The following is a 20,660-nucleotide window of genomic DNA, read 5'->3' on the forward strand; positions in this document are numbered from 1 at the left end:
GAGTTGGAGTCCCATGTTGAAAATGGGGAAATGAGATTCACTCTCCTCAAGCATGAGCTAAAAGATGAGAAGCATACTAATTTTATGCTTACACAAAAAATTGAATCCTATATGCATGAAAATGAGAAAACTATTGTTGATGCTTGTGCTACTAACTCTAATTCTTGTGAAGCATCTATCTTAAAGGAGAATGTTGAGTTAAGGGCTCAACTTGAGTTGCTAACTAGCAATTATAGGGAATTGGAAGAAAGTCATAAAAAGCTCTCGGGCTCTCATGATGACCTTCTAATTTCCTATGATGGGCTAAAGTTAGCTCATGAGGCTAGTATCACCAAGGTAACATCTTGTGAGCCTCATGATATATTGCCATGTGCTAGTCCTTGTAATCCATCTAGTCAAACTAGTGATACACCTTGTGTTGGATTACTCACTTTGCCTTGTTGCTCTAACAATGAAGCTTCTACTTCATCTAGTACTTGTATTTCTACTAACCATGTAGAGGAAATAAAAGAGCTCGAGGCCCAAGTCCTTTCTTTGAAGAAAGACTTGGAAAAACGTCATGAAGGGAAATCCGCACTTGACAAGATGTTGAGTGCGCAACAATCCCCCAATGACAAGAGTGGACTTGGATTCAACTCCAATAACAAGAACAAGTCCAAGAGAAAGAACAACAAGAAGAAAGGCCAAGACAAAGTCAAGGATTCGGCCAAGATTGTTTGCTTCAAGTGCAAGGTTGAAGGGCATCATGTTAGATCATGCCCATTGAAGAAGAAGAAGCACTTGAGTGAGAAACAACAAGGGAAACGGCCACAAGGTCAAGGTCAAGCTCATGTTCGACCTCAAGTTGAAGATAGGCCACTTCTCAAGAAGAATCAAGATATTGTTCCCCAAGAGAAGAAATCAATAAAGAAGAGAAAGGGGAACACTTGCTACTTATGCCGTGAGAAGGGGCACTTTGCTTCTTCTTGCTTAGGTGGTACCTTATCTAACCCTATAATTGTTGATGATGATTATTCTCTAGGGAAGGATAAGGATGGCAATGTGTTTGCTAAGTTTGTTGGAACTCAAAGTGGTTTCAAGAAAAGAACCATTTGGGTTGCCAAGCCTATTGTGACTAACCTCTTTGGACCCAGCTTGGTTGGGGACCAACATGCTCAAACTTGATCAATAGGTGCATGTGGAGGTCATTGGAGACTTGGCTACTTCATGAAGAATTAAGGGATCTTCATATATTATATTTTGACCAAGCCAAGTCGTATGGATTATCATCTATATCTTATATCCAATGTTCCTCTTTGCGTTAACTTATACTTCAACTCATCATATTTATTGTAAGTTTCTTGCCCCCTTTGCATGTTTGGTTTTGTATCAAATATGTGTTTGTATATGTTGTATCTTACTTGCCTATCTTGTGTATTCAAGTATGCTTGTTTGACTCATCATATACTTGTGTATTGTTTTGAGCCTAATGCATCTTGATGATATCTTATTTGGTTCTCTTTGAAGTGATTATTGGAACATCCCATTTTGGGGGAGTGATATGCTTTGTGCATCTCTCTTTCTTTAAAATGTGTGTACATGGGTACCACCACTTAGTATTGATATTGCAAGATTATCTAGTCACTATATGGTGTGTCATACTCATGAGAAATTCAAATTCTAAATATCCATTAATCATCTCTAGTTGAATTTTAGTTGCCTCTTGTTTAGAAGAAATGTTTTATCACATTATGGGGGAGTAATATGTTTTGTACATATCACAAGCCTAGAAAATGTGAACATATGAGGTTATGCCACTTAGAGTTGATGCTCTTAATTATCTTGTTCCTAGGTGGCATCTTTGCTCAAACAAGCTCCATTCCTATTAAAAATCTTTTATTACTCATCTTGTGGGTTCTTGTTTGAATAAGAAATTCTTGGTGCGGTTTTTCCTCAAATACATATCTCTATATATTATTTGGGACACCGTTTGCTTCAAGTTATTCTAATCATTGCCGTGCGTGATTGTTTGACTAGTTGAAGTTATCAAGAATCTTCATCCGTGCATAGTGCTTAATTCTATATACTTATCCTATGCCTTTTATTGTGAAGTTGATCCTTACTATTCTTGTTGATATACCATCGGAAGTTAATTCCAATATTCTCATTGTCTTTGACAATTGATAACCTTGTATATGGTTGAATTTATGGATCACCTTCACTTTGGATTGTTTCTTACTTCCTTATTTTATTTCCAAGAAATCTTTGTTGCTCCCATATGTCTTCCTTGTCCCTTTGAAAAATCTTTTGATAAATCCCCTTGATTCATATCAAGTGTTTGTTTTGGAATACATACCTTTTCCTTTACGGTACATTGTGCCATTGTGAAAAGCGTAGAGGGTTTGGTTTATTTATTTGAACCTTGCTCTTTTGGGAGTTTTGCTATCTCATTCATTTCTCTATGCTTTATTTGTTGAATGAGATAAATCCTTGAGCATGTTTGCTTTATTTCATCCTTTATGCTCAATGGTTTCTTATTAGTTCATTTGTTGAACTTTGTTGAACAAATCTTTTGTGATTTGCGTCTTTGATATATTTTGGACAACAAATTTGTTTGGTCACATCTTTATGCCTTCTTCAATTCATTTGGTGTTTTGTCCAAAGTATATCTTTCTTGGATCTTTAAAGTCTTTACATGTGCTTATATGTAATTTTTTTATATTTGTAGCATGTTTGCTTTCTTTGATCCATTATTTAGGGTATACTCCATCAAATCCTAAATGGCTAAGATGTGCATGAAATTCAAATTTCATCTAAATATGCACATATTTATATGGAGTGTGTCCTATATATTGTGGTTAGTCTAACCATGTTGGACCCAATAAGTTTGGGGACCAAGATGTACTTGAATGATGTTTTAGGTACATTGGAGATGCAATGGAAGCTTGTCTCATCTATAAGGAAGGTGTTGTCACCATATGAGAATTGGAGTCAAGCTAGGATGATCGATGAACTCTTATCTACTACATCAAGCCATTGCCATCTCGGTAACAAGTATCTTATTCATGCATTCTCATATAGCATCAACCTCTTGTAGGTTGTATCTTGGCATGAAATTATTTATTTCGAAAATATTGCGGTTCTTGAAAAATCCTTTTTTAAAAGAAAACTTCTTATTGAACATTTGAGTAATTTGAGAAGATGCATATGATAGGAATATATATGATTCACCTATCCCAAATATGCCCTCTAGCAATTTATTGCATATCAATTCCTCAAAGAACTCTTATGTGCAATTTTGATAAAATTGTGAAATAAATCCATATTTGTGATACTTGTTGCTTCTCTCAAAACATTCCAACTAGCTTTACTTCCCTTATTGTTAGTTGTGATGCTTTTGAGATTTTATTTGGTTGAAGTTCATTCATATACCATAAGTGAAAAGTGGAGCCATAGGCTATATATGCTCTTAAGCAAACATCCTTTGGTATATGTTATTACTTCATCTTGGATATCATATCTTATCTATTTTGTTAACCTCTTGTGTGTGCATGTTTCTTTACGGATCATTTTGTCCACTTTAGAAACTTATATACATAAGAGCGTTAATCCATCACCTTGATATCTTTGTTCTTTGCCGACCATCTTTTATCCTTTTGTTTCTTAGTGGTGTTGGTAAAGAAGATTTATGAGTGCTTGGTTTATTTGTTTTCCTTCTTGCACTCATATCTCGTAATTGTTGGACTCAAGTTATTCTTGATAAGCATATTATCTTTATCTTGGTTGTGTTCTAAATGATATTGAGGGAGTAAGGATTCCATGTTTGTGCATATTGTATTCAAATGCAAACACTATAAATTATGCACGAACCTTGGGGAGCTTCCTTGTTTTATTTAGAGCACTATATCTCTCTTATCATGATATCTTTGTTTGTCCAATTGGATCTTTGATTGCTTGCCTTATTTGTGAAAAAAATTCGCCATCATGTTATTCTTATGCAATCTTTGATCCTCAATATAGTTTGACTCCCTTCAAGTATTCATCATTGGATATGTGCATTTGATTCCACTCAAATTATGAGAAGTGCACACCTTGGGGAGGGACTCACATTATATTGGCTTTCTAAATTTTTCACCCATTTTGGCACTCGATGCCAATGGGGGAGAAGTTTAGAGGGTTTAAGGGAACGGTTTTATACTTAAGTTTGGTTTGTGCTTAAGTGTTTTGCCTCTCATGCATTCCATATTTATATGTCTTGCATGGTTGTATATATATAGTGGAAATTGTCCCAAAGGTTAATCTTGACAATGTATGTAATGAATTCATGTTCATCACACGTGCATACATTGTGGGGGAGTTTTCTCTATATATATTGGTTCTACTCACATCCCGTGCATTTGTTGTAGTTGTGTGAGTAGAGCCGGTTTTTGATATGGGCTAGTAGCTTTGTGTTACTTGACCATATCAAATACAACCTCTTGTATACAACTTATTCTCGGATAAGTTGCGTACTTGTTTCTAATATTCATTATATAAACCCTCTTATTGCGGTTGTCATCAATTACCAAAATGGGGGAGATTGTAAGGGTATATTGCCCCTATGCGTGGTTTTGGTAATCAATGACAACCCCTATGGATTAATGTTTTCATTGAGTTTATATGAAGGAATATTCCATAGGTACTACTTGTATTCCATGTGTTGGATTCAAGTATGGATGCCATGAAGATAAAGATACACCTTGTGTATTGGCATCAAGATCATCGATTTGAAGACATATATGTGATATGATCAAGAAGATGAAATGAAGATGGAGTTCTTATGTGGAACTCAATATTAGCCATGCTCTATCTTAAGTGAGTATGAGAAGATACAAGGTTGAGTTGGGCAAGTTCAAGACGAGCATCTTGAGTGAATCACGTGCTTGAAGCTTGTCGTCCATTTGGTGATAATGGACATATGAAGATGTGCATCAATGGAGCTTTCCCATCATAGTGTATGGGGAGCATTTGTGAGTCTTCACGAAGCAACATTGATCAAGTGAGGCATTCCGGCTTGAGTGAAGCTTGAAGAGTTATCATCAAGATCAAGCGGGATGCGCAAGGCAAAGGTATGGCCTTGCTAGGTTTTCCTTTTACCGGTCTCAAGGTGGATGTTGGGAGACCGGATTATAGGATAGATAGCCGCACTATCAAGAGGGGCTTTCGGTTGGGTAACTTGATCACATCGTCTTAGGGAGCTCAATCCTTTGCATACTTTGCATATTCTTATTGCTTCTTGGTATTTCTTGGTGTGAGGTTCTTGAGCTTGTTGCTAGCTTTACAACAAGCCCAAGTTCATCGAAAACGGAGTTCGCATGCATCTTCTATTGCGTTTTCGAGGTTGGGTGATTTTATCGGTTATTCATGATATAAGGTTCTACCTTTTATATTCATGATAAAATCCCCTCCTACAGATTCTTGTGTTTTCACTTTCCATAGGATAGCATTTATTCTTATCTCTCAAACAAAATTGGTTTCATTCGAATCGGAGTTCGGGAGCATTTGTTATTAAAGAAAAGGTAAAAGAAGAAAATGAAAAGGGCAGGGGCCAGCCGGCCGACCGGCCCAGCCACCGGTCCACAACCGGGCGCCAACCGGACCGGGCCAGGTGCTGGCCCACCCGGCCGAAACCGGCCCAGACGCTTAACACCGACCGAGCGGCATTCTGGGCCTCTCCCGTCCTGGTCCGGCCCAGGGTCCGGTCGCCTACCGGGCTGCCCGGCCCGGCCGGCCAGGCCGGCCTCCTCGCCGGCTGGGCTTCCTTCGCCTCCGCGCGGCCCACCCAGCTCGCCCCGCGCGCCCGGGCCTTATCCGCCGCACAGCGTGCGTCCAGCCCCGCCCGGCTGCTGGGCCGGCCGGACCGGACGGGCCGCCGGCCTCCTCAGCGCCAGACTCGGTCAGCCGGCCTGGCAGCCGGCTCGGGCGTTTTTCTGGCCCGATTTTCCTGTAGTCTTTTTGTCTTTTTCTTCCCAACGGTTTTATTTGCTCCTAGCTATAAATAGACTCTTCTTCCAGCTTGAGCAAGTTAGTTCTTTCCATTCTCTCTCCTCCATTGTTGCATTTGAAGAACTTGCTCTCCCCTTTGATTCCTCCCATGATCCTTGCTCATTCTTGAGGGATCTAAGAGAGGAGATCTAGATCTACACTTCCACCAATCCATTTCTCCTCTAAGTGAGGGAAACTCTTGGGATCTAGATCTTGGAGTCTTTTGTTGACTTTCCCCATTGTTCTTCCTCTCCAATCTCATCCTAGCATTTGTTGTTTGGGTGGGATTTGAGAGTGAAGGATTTGAACACCTCTAGTGTTCTTGCTTTGCATCTTTGCATAGTGTTGAGCTCTCCACCACGATTAGTTCGAGTGAGAGACCGTGAGCTTGTTACTCTTGGAGAAAGACCTCCTAGTTGGCTTGGCGGTTGGTGCTCCGGTGATCTCTTCAAGAAGATTGTGAAGAGGCCCGGGCTTCTCCTTCGTGGAGCTTGTGAAGTGGTTGTGGAGCTTGCCATCTCCGGAGCGGAGGAAAAGCTAACCATAAGGAAAGGGCCATTATCCTTCGTGGGTGTGGTTCGGAGAATAGGGTGAGCCTTCGTGGCGCGGGGAATCCTTCGTGGGACCTCCACTCCTCCAAACGTGACGTACCTTCTTGCAAAGTGTGACGCCCCGGAACCGGTATCCTGAGGATTCCAGCGATCCCGCCGAAATCCGCACGATATCGATTCGGAGACGCCCTCCGACACGACGTGCGCGACGAATCACACACGTGATGCCAGAAAAATTAACACGAGCGGTAACATTACAACAGGATTACAATAGAGCCCACAAGATACATATATTACAACAACGACTCCAACGAGTCAAGATACAAATATACAATACAAAGATCCAACTCATACAGAAGATCGAATACGTCCGAGTACGGACAAGATACAAATTGGACTAAGAGTCCTGAAGATAACAAGTGGCGTCCATAACCCTGCCCAGGCCAAGCCGGAAGGGTAACCTTGCTAACGTCGTCTTCATCGAACATATCTTCATACCTGCCCGGTTATATCCCGTAGAAGCAGCAATAAGTACGGGTTCGTACTTAACAAGACTTCAAGACGTATAAGCATTCGTCAACCAGTCGTCCTTTGTACTTGAGGCACGCAGGGGACTTAGAGGACGCAAGAGGAACGTCATAGGCAATATGGTGGAGGTAAGCGGCAGCGCAAGCACTAAAAACCTATAGAGACACTCTACGACATTCGTCTAATCAGAGAAGGTGAGAGAGCGCATAAGGTAACAAATAAAATAGTACACAAACATAACCCAGCCGATTACACATATCCCCTCCAACAATTGCGAAGAGGCAATGTAAAAGGCACTCAACGGTGGACAAGTTTTATTAGGTATCGGTTGTAGTAAGGCTATATTACTACGCAAGTTATTATCAGATTATTAACAACAAGTATAAGGTGTAAGTTGTTCTATGATCGAGTTAAACAGCTCCAAGTCGTCCATAACCGCGGACACGGCTTATCGATAAGATGTACACCCTGCAGGGGTTGCCCAAATGTAACCATACGCATGCTCGAACCCACTTACTACAGGTGGAGTCTCACATCAAGACCGTTCCCAATGCAAGAGAAAGTTTAAATGGGAGCCACCCAACTAAGCTACCCGTGACGAAGTCCGGCCGTACTCCGATACGGACCCAGAGGTTTGCGCCGGCGGCTAGGCGTGCGAACCACACGCTTCGCTAAACGTCCCGCAAGGTACAGTACAGAATATAAACACCCGAAGGCAACAGGAAGTAAACACCCGAAGGCAACAGGAAGTAAACACCCGAAGGCAACAGTAAGTAAAGCATGGCATAGGCAAATAAAACCAAGGTTGTGGCTCCCAATAAACAGACTCGAGGAAAGGTAGTGGGTGATGGGGGTCCCACTCCCCCACGTACGGGTAGAGCGCTCAATCTCGGAACAGATAACAAGAACTCGGGTCCTAGGGGACATTAGCAAGTCAAAGTTCCGATGCTTTCGCAAAGGGGCTCACAGATGCCTCTGCTTACAATTTTAGTTGTTAACAATTAAGTAAATCATGTGTATCTCCAACAATTGATATAGCATGTGATAACCTCCCAACAACCCAACATATCCCGATAAGATAACAACAACGGTAACGAGATAAAACAGCACTAGCATGCACTACGACTCGCAAGGCAGACCCGATAACCAAACAATAGCTGTAGGTGGTTGGTGGAGTCAATATAGGCTGCTTGAGGTAACAAGTGGAAGGGACACGTGACAAGAACGCAACTTAAGGATAGCATGAGGGAGAAGGAAAAATAAAATAGGTGAGCGACTCCTGCAGGGATAGGAGTATAAGGGAAAATGCTTGCCTGTTAAAGCTTGCCGAGGGACATCCGGAGAACTCGTCGTATCTCACCACACCACTTCGCTATCCTATCCGGGAAGAAGCAAATGCTGGAACACAACAACGTATGCAAGTCTTACTACTACGGATAAAGAAGATCCAGCATGATCAAGACGATATGCATGACATGGCAAACATGATGCGATGCAACTTATCCATATTAATCGGAGTCGGAACCCCGAACAAGCAAATTAGGTTGGAGTTGCATTTACTACCGCCAAAATTAAGTGGTTGTTAGCATGGCATATCATGGCAAGGATGAGCTACTTCAAATTTAAACGGAGCGGGGAAAACCCTAGTCGGTATCCAAAATACTCTGCATGTTATGTGAAGTGGATATGCACGATTATCAACGAGTGACATGATGCGAGATGCAAACAGATGAATGGATGGCATATTAATGTTCCTTATGTTTTTCTGATCAATTTTTATATATAACACATTTTATTTCGAGTTACCATTTGAAAGATATTAATTTTGCAAGATAAAAGCATTTTCTGGGAATTTAGATAAAACAGAGAAAAGAAAAGGTGGTTTATACCGAGCTGAAGCTAGACAGAGACACAGCGGGGCAGGATGCAAAAAGGTGGGTTTATTTCGCGCCGGCAAGATTCAAACCAGGGATGTCTTGGAAGATACAAAGGAACGGAACCAGTGAGCTGCTGTGAAGGATTTGTACAAATACAGGGTGTAGACAAGGTAAGGTGATGTTGCGGAATATCTGAAACTTTGAACACTCGAAACTGAAAATTGACACTTGCGATTTCCTGTAGTCAGCGAAGTGCACGGATTTTAAAGTGACGGCATCGGCGAATCTGGGCACGGTTTTGAACAAAACAAAAGATGTTGAGCAAGAGGGATGTGGCATGGTTCGAATGGGACGAGTTTGGTCGGAAACGGACCACGGAGACGACGGCGAAACTCGCCGGAAAATGGACAGACGAAACAGCGAACTGAAAACTGAAAAACCGAAAACAGAAACTGTTTTCTAGAACCGACTTTGAATGAAGATGGTGACGCCGTTACTGCTCCGGTTTGGATGATTCGAAAACCAGGAGAGAGAGGAAGATGTCGTGCTTCTGATGGTATCAAACGAGCGTGCTGAAACGACCTGGAACGCCGGTGAGCTTCGTCGGAAAACGGATCAGCGACACGGCGAGGAACAGCTGAAAACTGAAAAACTGATTTCTGGATCAAACTTTGGTCGACGATGGCGTCGCCTATACTGCACCGTTCTGGGCGAATCAAAGATCAACATAAAGAGGGTGATGTTGTGCATCTAAGGAAATAAACCGCTCGTGCTGGGATGGTCTGGTTCGCCGGGGATCTTCGTCGAAAGATAGGACCGTGAAACAGAATAAAACGGTGTGTTTTCGTGTTCGTCTCCGTTTGATTTCTTCTCACGTTCGAGGATGCAGGGACCATGCGAGGGGGAGGAGGAGAAGTTTCTGACGCTGCTCACCCTGGGGTGGTCGGAGACGAGGAGGAAGCGGCAGAGAAGGTCGCCGGCGACGAGGAAGACGAGATGGCCGAGACGTAGACGAAGCAGATGGTGTCGAACTCGAGCAGATCTTGGCGTCTCCTGCTCCGCGAAGGCGTCCAGGACGAAGAGGGAGAGGTGGTGGTTTGATTCCCGCACTCAGGTCGCGTGGACGGCGACCATGGCGTCGGCAGCCGGAGGTAGACGGTGGTGGTGCTCTCGGCATACTCATAGAGAAGAATCAAAAAGAGAAGAGGGGAAAGGAGGTGGCGGCGGCTTGAGGAGGGAAAGAGGCTAGGGTTTCTGGAGCGGCCTCGGTGGGGATAAGAAGGGGTGGGAGCAGGTGAGTGGAGGAGAGGTGGTGGTGGACAGCGACGGGAGGGAAGGAGGTCACGCCATCTACGTGACGAAGAAGAGGACAAGGAGTGTGCCTCCTTGCGTGAAGATATACGGGCCAAAGAGAGAAGGAAGAGATGGGCCGGAGGAGAGGGGAAGAAAGGTGGGCTTGGAGAGGGAGCCGTCGGGCTGGGCTGGTAGAGGGATAGGAGCATGCCAGAGAGAGGCCCAGAGAGGAGGGGTTTTGATTTGTGAAACTGTTTTCTTTTCTCTCTTATTTTCAAATCTGCTTTGATATTTGAAAACAGAACCAAACCAAGCCAAACCATTTTGAAAACTGTGAAACATTTGAAATAGTTTTATTTATTAATATAGTTTTGATTGTTAGGGTTTAGTTAAAAGAAATAGAGAGGGGAGGTTTATTATAAAACCATATGAGAGGGAAACACAAATAGTTTTTATTGGAGAAATAATTTTTATTTAATAAAATCTTGTGAATGATAGGATGCATGATGCAGGATGGTGCATAATAGGAAGGCACAAACAAATCTAATATGGGGTACTACCCGGGGCCGTTACAATCGACACCACTAACAACGAACCTCGCCCCGAGGTTCCACGTCAAGCCAAGGGGGAGTTGGTTAAACTATCGAGTCTTCTTGTACCATGTTGACAATCACCCGACCTCGAGGTGGAACCTTCTTCTGGCGAAGTGTTGATCTTCTCGACACCACTAACAAGAGTTCTTGCTCCACGTAGATCGGCGACACCACTAACAAGAAGTTGTTGTTCCGCTATTCATGATGCGCTTCAGTTGAGATCCTCCGAAAATCGGAACTAATAGGTGAGGCAAAGATCGTCCAACCCGCGTCGGAACCTAAGACTCAAAGGAACTCAGATAAGAGAGAAGACTCAAAACTCGCAAAGGTAAGATGAGAAAGAATAGAGGTAAGGAGAAAATTCAGAGCTAATCAGATCTACCCAACGAATTTTAGAAAATAGTTTTTGACACTAGACACAACAACTTTCATTGGCAAGGTTAACCTACAGGCTGGACTAGTGGGGTACCGTCAACCTGAGCTCTGATACCAACTTGTGACGCCCCGGAACCGGTATCCTGAGGATTCCAGCGATCCCACCGAAATCCGCACGATATCGATTCGGAGACGCCCTCCGACACGACGTGCGCGACGAATCACACACGTGATGCCAGAGGAATTAACACGAGCGGTAACATTACAACAGGATTACAATAGAGCCCACAAGATACATATATTACAACAACGACTCCAACGAGTCAAGATACAAATATACAATACAAAGATCCAACTCATACAGAAGATCGAATACGTCCGAGTACGAACAAGATACAAATTGGACTAAGAGTCCTGAAGATAACAAGTGGCGTCCATAACCCTGCCCAGGCCAAGCCGGAAGGGTAACCTTGCTAACGTCGTCTTCATCGAACATATCTTCATACCTGCCCGGTTATATCCCGTAGAAGCAGCAATAAGTACGGGTTCGTACTTAACAAGACTTCAAGACGTATAAGCATTCGTCAACCAGTCGTCCTTTGTACTTGAGGCACGCAGGGGACTTAGAGGACGCAAGAGGAACGTCATAGGCAATATGGTGGAGGTAAGCGGCAGCGCAAGCACTAAAAACCTATAGAGACACTCTACGACATTCGTCTAATCAGAGAAGGTGAGAGAGCGCATAAGGTAACAGATAAAATAGTACACAAACATAACCCAGCCGATTACACATATCCCCTCCAACAATTGCGAAGAGGCAATGTAAAAGGCACTCAACGGTGGACAAGTTTTATTAGGTATCGGTTGTAGTAAGGCTATATTACTACGCAAGTTATTATCAGATTATTAACAACAAGTATAAGGTGTAAGTTGTTCTATGATCGAGTTAAACAGCTCCAAGTCGTCCATAACCGCGGACACGGCTTATCGATAAGATGTACACCCTGCAAGGGTTGCCCAAATGTAACCATACGCATGCTCGAACCCACTTACTACAGGTGGAGTCTCACATCAAGACCGTTCCCAATGCAAGAGAAAGTTTAAATGGGAGCCACCCAACTAAGCTACCCGTGACGAAGTCCGGCCGTACTCCGATACGGACCCAGAGGTTTGCGCCGGCGGCTAGCCATGCGAACCACACGCTTCGCTAAACGTCCCGTAAGGTACAGTACAGAATATAAACACCCGAAGGCAACAGGAAGTAAACACCCGAAGGCAACAGTAAGTAAAGCATGGCATAGGCAAATAAAACCAAGGTTGTGGCTCCCAATAAACAGACTCGAGGAAAGGTAGTGGGTGATGGGGGTCCCACTCCCCCACGTACGGGTAGAGCGCTCAATCTCGGAACAGATAACAAGAACTCGGGTCCTAGGGGACATTAGCAAGTCAAAGTTCCGATGCTTTCGCAAAGGGGCTCACAGATGCCTCTGCTTACAATTTTAGTTGTTAACAATTAAGTAAATCATGTGTATCTCCAACAATTGATATAGCATGTGATAACCTCCCAACAACCCAACATATCCCGATAAGATAACAACAACGGTAACGAGATAAAACAGCACTAGCATGCACTACGACTCGCAAGGCAGACCCGATAACCAAACAATAGCTGTAGGTGGTTGGTGGAGTCAATATAGGCTGCTTGAGGTAACAAGTGGAAGGGACACGTGACAAGAACGCAACTTAAGGATAGCATGAGGGAGAAGGCAAAATAAAATAGGTGAGCGACTCCTGCAGGGACAGGAGTATAAGGGAAAATGCTTGCCTGTTAAAGCTTGCCGAGGGACATCCAGAGAACTCATCGTATCTCACCACACCACTTCGCGATCCTATCCGGGAAGAAGCAAATGCTGGAACACAACAACGTATGCAAGTCTTACTACTATGGATAAAGAAGATCCAGCATGATCAAGACGATATGCATGACATGGCAAACATGATGCGATGCAACTTATCCATATTAATCGGAGTCGGAACCCCGAACAAGCAAATTAGGTTGGAGTTGCATTTACTACCGCCAAAATTAAGTGGTTGTTAGCATGGCATATCATGGCAAGGATGAGCTACTTCAAATTTAAACGGAGCGGGGAAAACCCTAGTCGGTATCCAAAATACTCCGCATGTTATGTGAAGTGGATATGCACGATTATCAACGAGTGACATGATGCGAGATGCAAACAGATGAATGGATGGCATATTAATGTTCCTTATGTTTTTCTGATCAATTTTTATATATAACACATTTTATTTCGAGTTACCATTTGAAAGATATTAATTTTGCAAGATAAAAGCATTTTCTGGGAATTTAGATAAAACAGAGAAAAGAAAAGGTGGTTTATACCGAGCTGAAGCTAGACAGAGACACAGCGGGGCAGGATGCAAAAAGGTGGGTTTATTTCGCGCCGGCAAGATTCAAACCAGGGATGTCTTGGAAGATACAAAGGAACGGAACCAGTGAGCTGCTGTGAAGGATTTGTACAAATACAGGGTGTAGACAAGGTAAGGTGATATTGCGGAATATCTGAAACTTTGAACACTCGAAACTGAAGATTGACACTTGCGATTTCCTGTAGTCAGCGAAGTGCACGGATTTTAAAGTGACGGCATCGGCGAATCTGGGCACGGTTTTGAACAAAACAAAAGATGTTGAGCAAGAGGGATGTGGCATGGTTCGAATGGGACGAGTTTGGTCGGAAACGGACCACGGAGACGACGGCGAAACTCGCCGGAAAACGGACAGACGAAACAGCGAACTGAAAACTGAAAAACCGAAAACAGAAACTGTTTTCTGGAACCGACTTTGAATGAAGATGGTGACGCCGTTACTGCTCCGATTTGGATGATTCGAAAACCAGGAGAGAGAGGAAGATGTCGTGCTTCTGATGGTATCAAACGAGCGTGCTGAAACGACCTGGAACGCCGGTGAGCTTCGTCGGAAAACGGATCAGCGACACAGCGAGGAACAGCTGAAAACTGAAAAACTGATTTCTGGATCATACTTTGGTCGACGATGGCGTCGCCTATACTGCACCGTTCTGGGCGAATAAAAGATCAACATAAAGAGGGTGATGTTGTGCATCTAAGGAAATAAACCGCTCGTGCTGGGATGGTCTGGTTCGCCGGGGATCTTCGTTGAAAGATAGGACCGTGAAACAGAATAAAACGGTGTGTTTTCGTGTTCGTCTCCGTTTGATTTCTTCTCACGTTCGAGGATGCAGGGACCATGCGAGGGGGAGGAGGAGAAGTTTCTGACGCTGCTCACCCTGGGGTGGTCGGAGACGAGGAGGAAGCGGCAGAGAAGGTCGCCGGCGACGAGGAAGACGAGATGGCCGAGACGTAGACGAAGCAGATGGTGTCGAACTCGAGCAGATCTTGGCGTCTCCTGCTCCGCGAAGGCGTCCAGGACGAAGAGGGAGAGGTGGTGGTTTGATTCCCGCACTCAGGTCGCGTGGACGGCGACCATGGCGTCGGCAGCCGGAGGTAGACGGTGGTGGTGCTCTCGGCATACTCACAGAGAAGAATCAAAAAGAGAAGAGGGGAAAGGAGGTGGCGGCGGCTTGAGGAGGGAAAGAGGCTAGGGTTTCTGGAGCGGCCTCGGTGGGGATAAGAAGGGGTGGGAGCAGGTGAGTGGAGGAGAGGTGGTGGTGGACAGTGACGGGAGGGAAGGAGGTCACGCCATCTACGTGACGAAGAAGAGGACAAGGAGTGTGCCTCCTTGCGTGAAGATATACGGGCCAAAGAGAGAAGGAAGAGATGGGCCGGAGGAGAGGGGAAGAAAGGTGGGCTTGGAGAGGGAGCCATCGGGCTGGGCTGGTAGAGGGATAGGAGCAGGCCAGAGAGAGGAAAGAGGCCCAGAGAGGAGGGGTTTTGATTTGTGAAACTGTTTTCTTTTCTCTCTTATTTTCAAATCTGCTTTGGTATTTGAAAACAGAACCAAACCAAGCCAAACCATTTTGAAAACTGTGAAACATTTGAAATAGTTTTATTTATTAATATAGTTTTGATTGTTAGGGTTTAGTTAAAAGAAATAGAGAGGGGAGGTTTATTATAAAACCATATGAGAGGGAAACACAAATAGTTTTTATTGGAGAAATAATTTTTATTTAATAAAATCTTGTGAATGATAGGATGCATGATGCAGGATGGTGCATAATAGGAAGGCACAAACAAATCTAATATGGGGTACTACCCGGGGCCGTTACACAAAGGAAGGGAACACGGGAATACATCCTCGTCTCCGCGTGCCTCGGTTATTTCTATACCCGAGCTCTCTTTCCTTGTGATAGCCATCGTGCTTGAAGTACATATATCTTGCTATCACTTGTGCTACATATATCTTGTGCCTATCTTGCTTAGCTCTAGTTGCTATTGTTACACTTTGTTGAGCTTAGCATATTTAGGGTTTGTGCTTGTAAACTAAACGATAGTTTAATTCCGCATTATTACAAGACAAATCCGTAAGAGTTTTTAATTGCCTATTCACCCCCCCTCTAGGCGACATCTCGATCTTTCAGCATGTCCGAATGAAAATTTACAACAGTTACCATAAAGGTATAGCTGCTATATTCGCAAGATATGGATCTCAATGTCAAGCTCTAAAGGATTGATCTAGATTGCGTAATACATATGGTTGCGACTGCCAATGGCAACTGCGTACATATGAACTTGCGATGTAACGCAATTGAGTCCTTGTGGGGACATCAAAGAAGATAATGAAGTTATTAAGCTTCTTCTCTTTCTTGAACAAACCAGGCTGTGGCTTAGTGTGCATAGATGAATGTTTCAAGGAAGGGAGGTAACAACCTTACATCTCAAGAATATTCCGCACATGCATGACTGACTTGCGATGATTACCGAGGAAAGAAAAAGGGAACTCTACTCAGATCCACGGCGACATCTTTCAGCAAATGCACGTGAACCAGAGAAGATCACTTCCAGCATCCAGAACACATACTTCGTGACAACACAAAGATGGTTCTAAAAAGTTTCCAACATTAGTGCCAACTCTTCAATATGGACCTCTTTGGACATGGAGAAAATAACAATCTCATCGATGGGATCAACAACAAACTTATCAAAATACTCCAATGAGAGACTCGTATATTGCATGAACAAGACAAAAGTATTGGTCAGATCAAAGGACATGAATAGATATACTCAGACGAAACACCATGAGTATAAACATCGTCAAGATAGTCCTTGGAACTGGGTTTGATTTGATGATAGCCCAAAATCAAATCAAATATAGGGAAGATAGCATATCCATAAAGGAGATACTTCCTGACTTCAACAAGAACAAAACTAGACATCCCTTTAAGAAGGAACAAGCACTCTGATAGAGCTCCTGTCTTTCAACTCTCCAAGTTGTTGTTTAAGCTCAACCAACTAGTCCAGGATATCCAGTAAGGTTTCTTGTAGAATGAGTGATTTCAAAGAACCAATTTACTCACGAACTTGACAACACGGTCATTTGACAACATGGCGATACTTCTAGAAGACATCCAGAATATCACGAACCACCGATATATCACTGAGTTCGAGAGCGGAATTTGCTTTATAATGAAAGTGATGTGGTCTTGAGAGCTTCGGCACGAACCTAACTCTTTGACCGAAGAAGGTGTGCCTAGATATCAGACTAGGGAACACAGTCAAACTTCGTTTAGTGATCGGCTAACCAATCGGGCTAAGAATGACACAAACATCATTGGATTCCAAAACAATAAGAATTACTTATAATCTCGGATGGACACATCAATACAAACACCCCAACATTCCAAGCACAGACAACTTGGAGGAAGGGCGATTAAAGATATGTGAGCGCATCACTTCATCAATAAGGTCATGAGACTTAGCACGACCATAGATATAAAAGAGGGTGATACTCTAAGGTAGGACAAACTAGAAGCTACATAAGCCTTTAAATCCGTGGATTACAAAACTTTGACCGGGTCCTAGAAATGGACGAGGTACTGGAGTTTGTTTCTCCTGACATCTCAGAATAAAATGTCTTGACGGACCACAAGGGTAACATGCACTGGAAAACACCAATGCACCTTTACCACTTGGCTGCTAACTAGCAGACAAAGGTCAGAAAGAAACTGAAGAGGAGGAACACGATCAGAATTAGAAATCCTGAGATGTAGATGCACAAGATAACACTCTTGCAAAACTCATGCTAAAAAGGGAGGTGTGGCAGAGTCACATACATATATGAGACTCACAAAGAGCACTCTTGTTGTGATCCATTTGGTTCTAGGGAAGAACCTCTGCCAAGGCTAATGGTAGGAAAGATCTTTTGTTGCCGCAATTCAATCATGACTACAACCAAAAGCTTGAAGGTTAGATGGCTATCGGAGTTAACCGTCCTGATGTAGGGATTTGTTGCATAGAAAACAAAAAAATTCCTACCGCAAGAACGCAATCCAAGCCAAGATGCAATCTAGAAGACGGTAGCAACGAGGAGATGATCGAGACTCACCCTTGAAGATTTCCAAAGCCTACAAGATGAGGCTCTTGTTGCTGCGGTAGACGATCACTTGCCGCTTGCAAAAGCGCGTAGAAGATCTTGATCACGGTGCCACGATCGGGCAGCACCTCCGTACTCGGTCACACGTTCGGTGTTGATGAAGACGACGTCCTTCTCCCCGTTCTAGCGGGCAGCGGAAGTAGTAGCTTCTCCTTGAATCCGGAAGCACGACGGTGTGGTGGCAGTGGTGGTGGAGAACTCCGGCGGAGCTTCGCTAAGCGTGCGGGAGAGGTGGAGGAGAGAGGGGGCGGCTAGGGTTTGGGAGAGGGGGGCGCCGACCACTATAGGGTGCGGCCACCTAGTGGTCTTAGGGTCGTCGGCCCCCTCCCCTATGCCCCTCATTATATAGGTGGATCCCCAAGTGTTGGACTACAAGTCTCCGAATAAGACCCCAACACAAGAACCTTCCATGTAGTAGGGAAACCTACCCAAGGTGGGACTCCCACTTGAGGTGGGATTCCCCCCTTCCATGTGGGGGGTGGCCGGCCCCCTTAGGTGGAGTCCACCTTGGAATCCCCCACCAGGGTTGGCCGGCCATGTGGAGGTGGAGTCCCTCCGGGATTCCTCCTTCCTTAGTGATTCCTTCCGGACTTTTCTAGAACCTTCCGTAAAATCACCGGATCATTTTCAAACTTATAAAATGACTTCCTATATATGAATCTTATTCTCCGGAACATTCCGGAACTCCTCGTGATGTCCGGGATCCCATCCGAGACTTCGAACAATACTTCGAACTCCATTCCTTATTCAAGTTCTACCATTTCAACATCAAACCTTAAGTGTGTCACCCTACGGTTCGCGAACTATGTGGACATGGGTGAGAACTCTCTCCATCCAATAACCAATAGCGGGATCTGGAGATTCATAATGGCTCCCACATATTCGACGATGACTTTAGTGATCGAATAAACCATTCACATACGATACCAATTCCCTTTGTCACGCGATATTTTACTTGTCCGAGGTTTGATCATCGGTATCACTCTATACCTTGTTCAACCTCGTCTCCTGACAAGTACTCTTTACTCGTACCGTGGTATGTGGTCTCTTATGAACTTATTCATATGCTTGCAAGACATTAGACGACATTCCACCGAGAGGGCCCAGAGTATATCTATCCGTCACCGGGATGGACAAATCCCACTGTTGATCCATATGCCTCAACTCATATTTTCCGGATACTTAATCCCACCTTTATAACCACCCATTTACGCAGTGGCGTTTGATGTAATCAAAGTACCTTTCCGGTATAAGTGATTTACATGATCTCATGGTCATAAGGACTAGGTAACTATGTATCGAAAGCTTATAGCAAATAACTTAATGACGTGATCTTATGCTACGCTTAATTGGGTGTGTCCATTACATCATTCATACAATGATATAACCTTGTTATTAATAACATCCAATGTTCATGATTATGAAACTAATCATCCATTAATCAACAAGCTAGTTAAGAGGCATACTAGGGACTCTTTTGTTGTTTACATATCACACATGTATCAATGTTCACTACTAGAAAACAGGCAATCAGTGGCGCACCACTTTTTGCCATCAGTGGCGCACTAGTGGTGCGCCACTACTATCACGCCACTACTAAGTATTAGCAATAGCGCACTGGTGGTGCGCCACTAATAACCAGGATAGCAATGACGCACTGTGTGGTGCGCTACAAATGTCTATTCCGTGCGCCATTGTAGTGGAGTGAGAGGTGCGCCACTATGCCTAAGTGAGGTGCGCCAGAAAAGTTAGTGTGAGATGCGCCATTCCTAGCATTTACATGTGCCACACCTATCCATCGACTGAAACAAAAAAAAAGTGCAGTTCAATTATCCTGGTAATTACATTAATTAATTTACTTACATGGTAGTTAAAACAAATTTACAGAGAAGTAAAATAAAATTACAGAGCAAATTTACATAACCCACCCTAAAACCTAAATCCTAAAAGCAATCAAGTCCCTGCAACCGTCGTTGAGATGCCGCCGCCGGTAGCCCGCCGGTAGCCCGGTCGCTGCTGCGTGCGCGTGGACTTCGCGCGGTTGCTGTGCCGGTAGCCCAGTCGCCTCCACCACCGGTAGCCCGCAGCTGTCGCATGGCCGCCTGCCGTGACCGCTGCCGCGTGAGACAGATGGAGCAGGTCGTCGGGGTCGTGGTCGGCGATGCGGAGGCCTCGCCACCGCCGCCGGGGCCCGTCTGCCTCCTCCTCTGGACCCGCCGCCGCCGGGGCGGATAGCAGGCTCTGCCGCGCCCTCTCCTTCGACGAGGATGATGTCGTCTGGGCCCTAGGGGCGTCCTCGAGGCCGCCGTGGTCAACCGCAGAAGGCGATATTGCGCCGCCCGGGTCTGGCGAGCGGCCGAGGAGCTCCGTCTTCGTCCGGTTGGTGGCGGCCTCGTCGCCGCGCTGCTCCCCCGGTGCGCCGCGGTCTCGCGCCTCGTGCGCCAGGAAGGTGGTGAATGGGGGGAGGTCCGGTGGTTGATGGGGGAGGTCGATTGATTGTGGTCCGGTGGTGGTGGTGCAAGGCAGGAGTGGGAGAAAAGCAGAGGAGTGAGAAAGGGGATCAGACGAGGAGAGTAAGGTAACGGAGAGACAACAGGATGAGGGCGCCCATGATGAGCGCGATCTCTGGGGCAACATTGAACGGATCACAAAAAAATATTATTGAGTGTTCCAACCTCAACCAATCAGAGACAAGTATCTATAGTGCCATGGATTGTGTGTTTCTTGTGGAGCAATGGGAGACGTCAGATCAAAATGAAGGGCTAAATTTTACTCCAAAGGCTCGTGGGCGACAGCTCACATTTCCTGATCCTATTTTGTTTGGATTCCTCCTGGAGCAGACCGCACAGTGGCG

At 44.5% G+C, this 20,660-nt stretch overlaps 2 long non-coding RNA genes across 2 annotated transcripts; both read right to left on the reverse strand.

The window, feature by feature from the left end:
• Nucleotides 1-6,803: 6,803 nt before the first annotated feature.
• On the reverse strand, nt 6,804-10,126 carry LOC139830597 (uncharacterized). The gene is made up of 2 exons (XR_011743333.1): nt 9,893-10,126; nt 6,804-7,052 (listed from the first exon to the last, which is right to left on the reverse strand). It is a non-coding gene; the product is annotated as an uncharacterized lncRNA (long non-coding RNA).
• Nucleotides 10,127-11,493: 1,367 nt separating this feature from the next.
• LOC139830598 (uncharacterized) lies at nt 11,494-15,010 on the reverse strand. Its single transcript, XR_011743334.1, has 2 exons — nt 14,543-15,010; nt 11,494-11,726 (listed from the first exon to the last, which is right to left on the reverse strand). It is a non-coding gene; the product is annotated as an uncharacterized lncRNA (long non-coding RNA).
• Nucleotides 15,011-20,660: the final 5,650 nt, after the last annotated feature.

The sequence above is a fragment of the Lolium perenne genome, chromosome 4 (genome assembly GCF_019359855.2).
Source record: "Lolium perenne isolate Kyuss_39 chromosome 4, Kyuss_2.0, whole genome shotgun sequence".
Classification (NCBI taxonomy): Eukaryota; Viridiplantae; Streptophyta; class Magnoliopsida; order Poales; family Poaceae; genus Lolium; species Lolium perenne.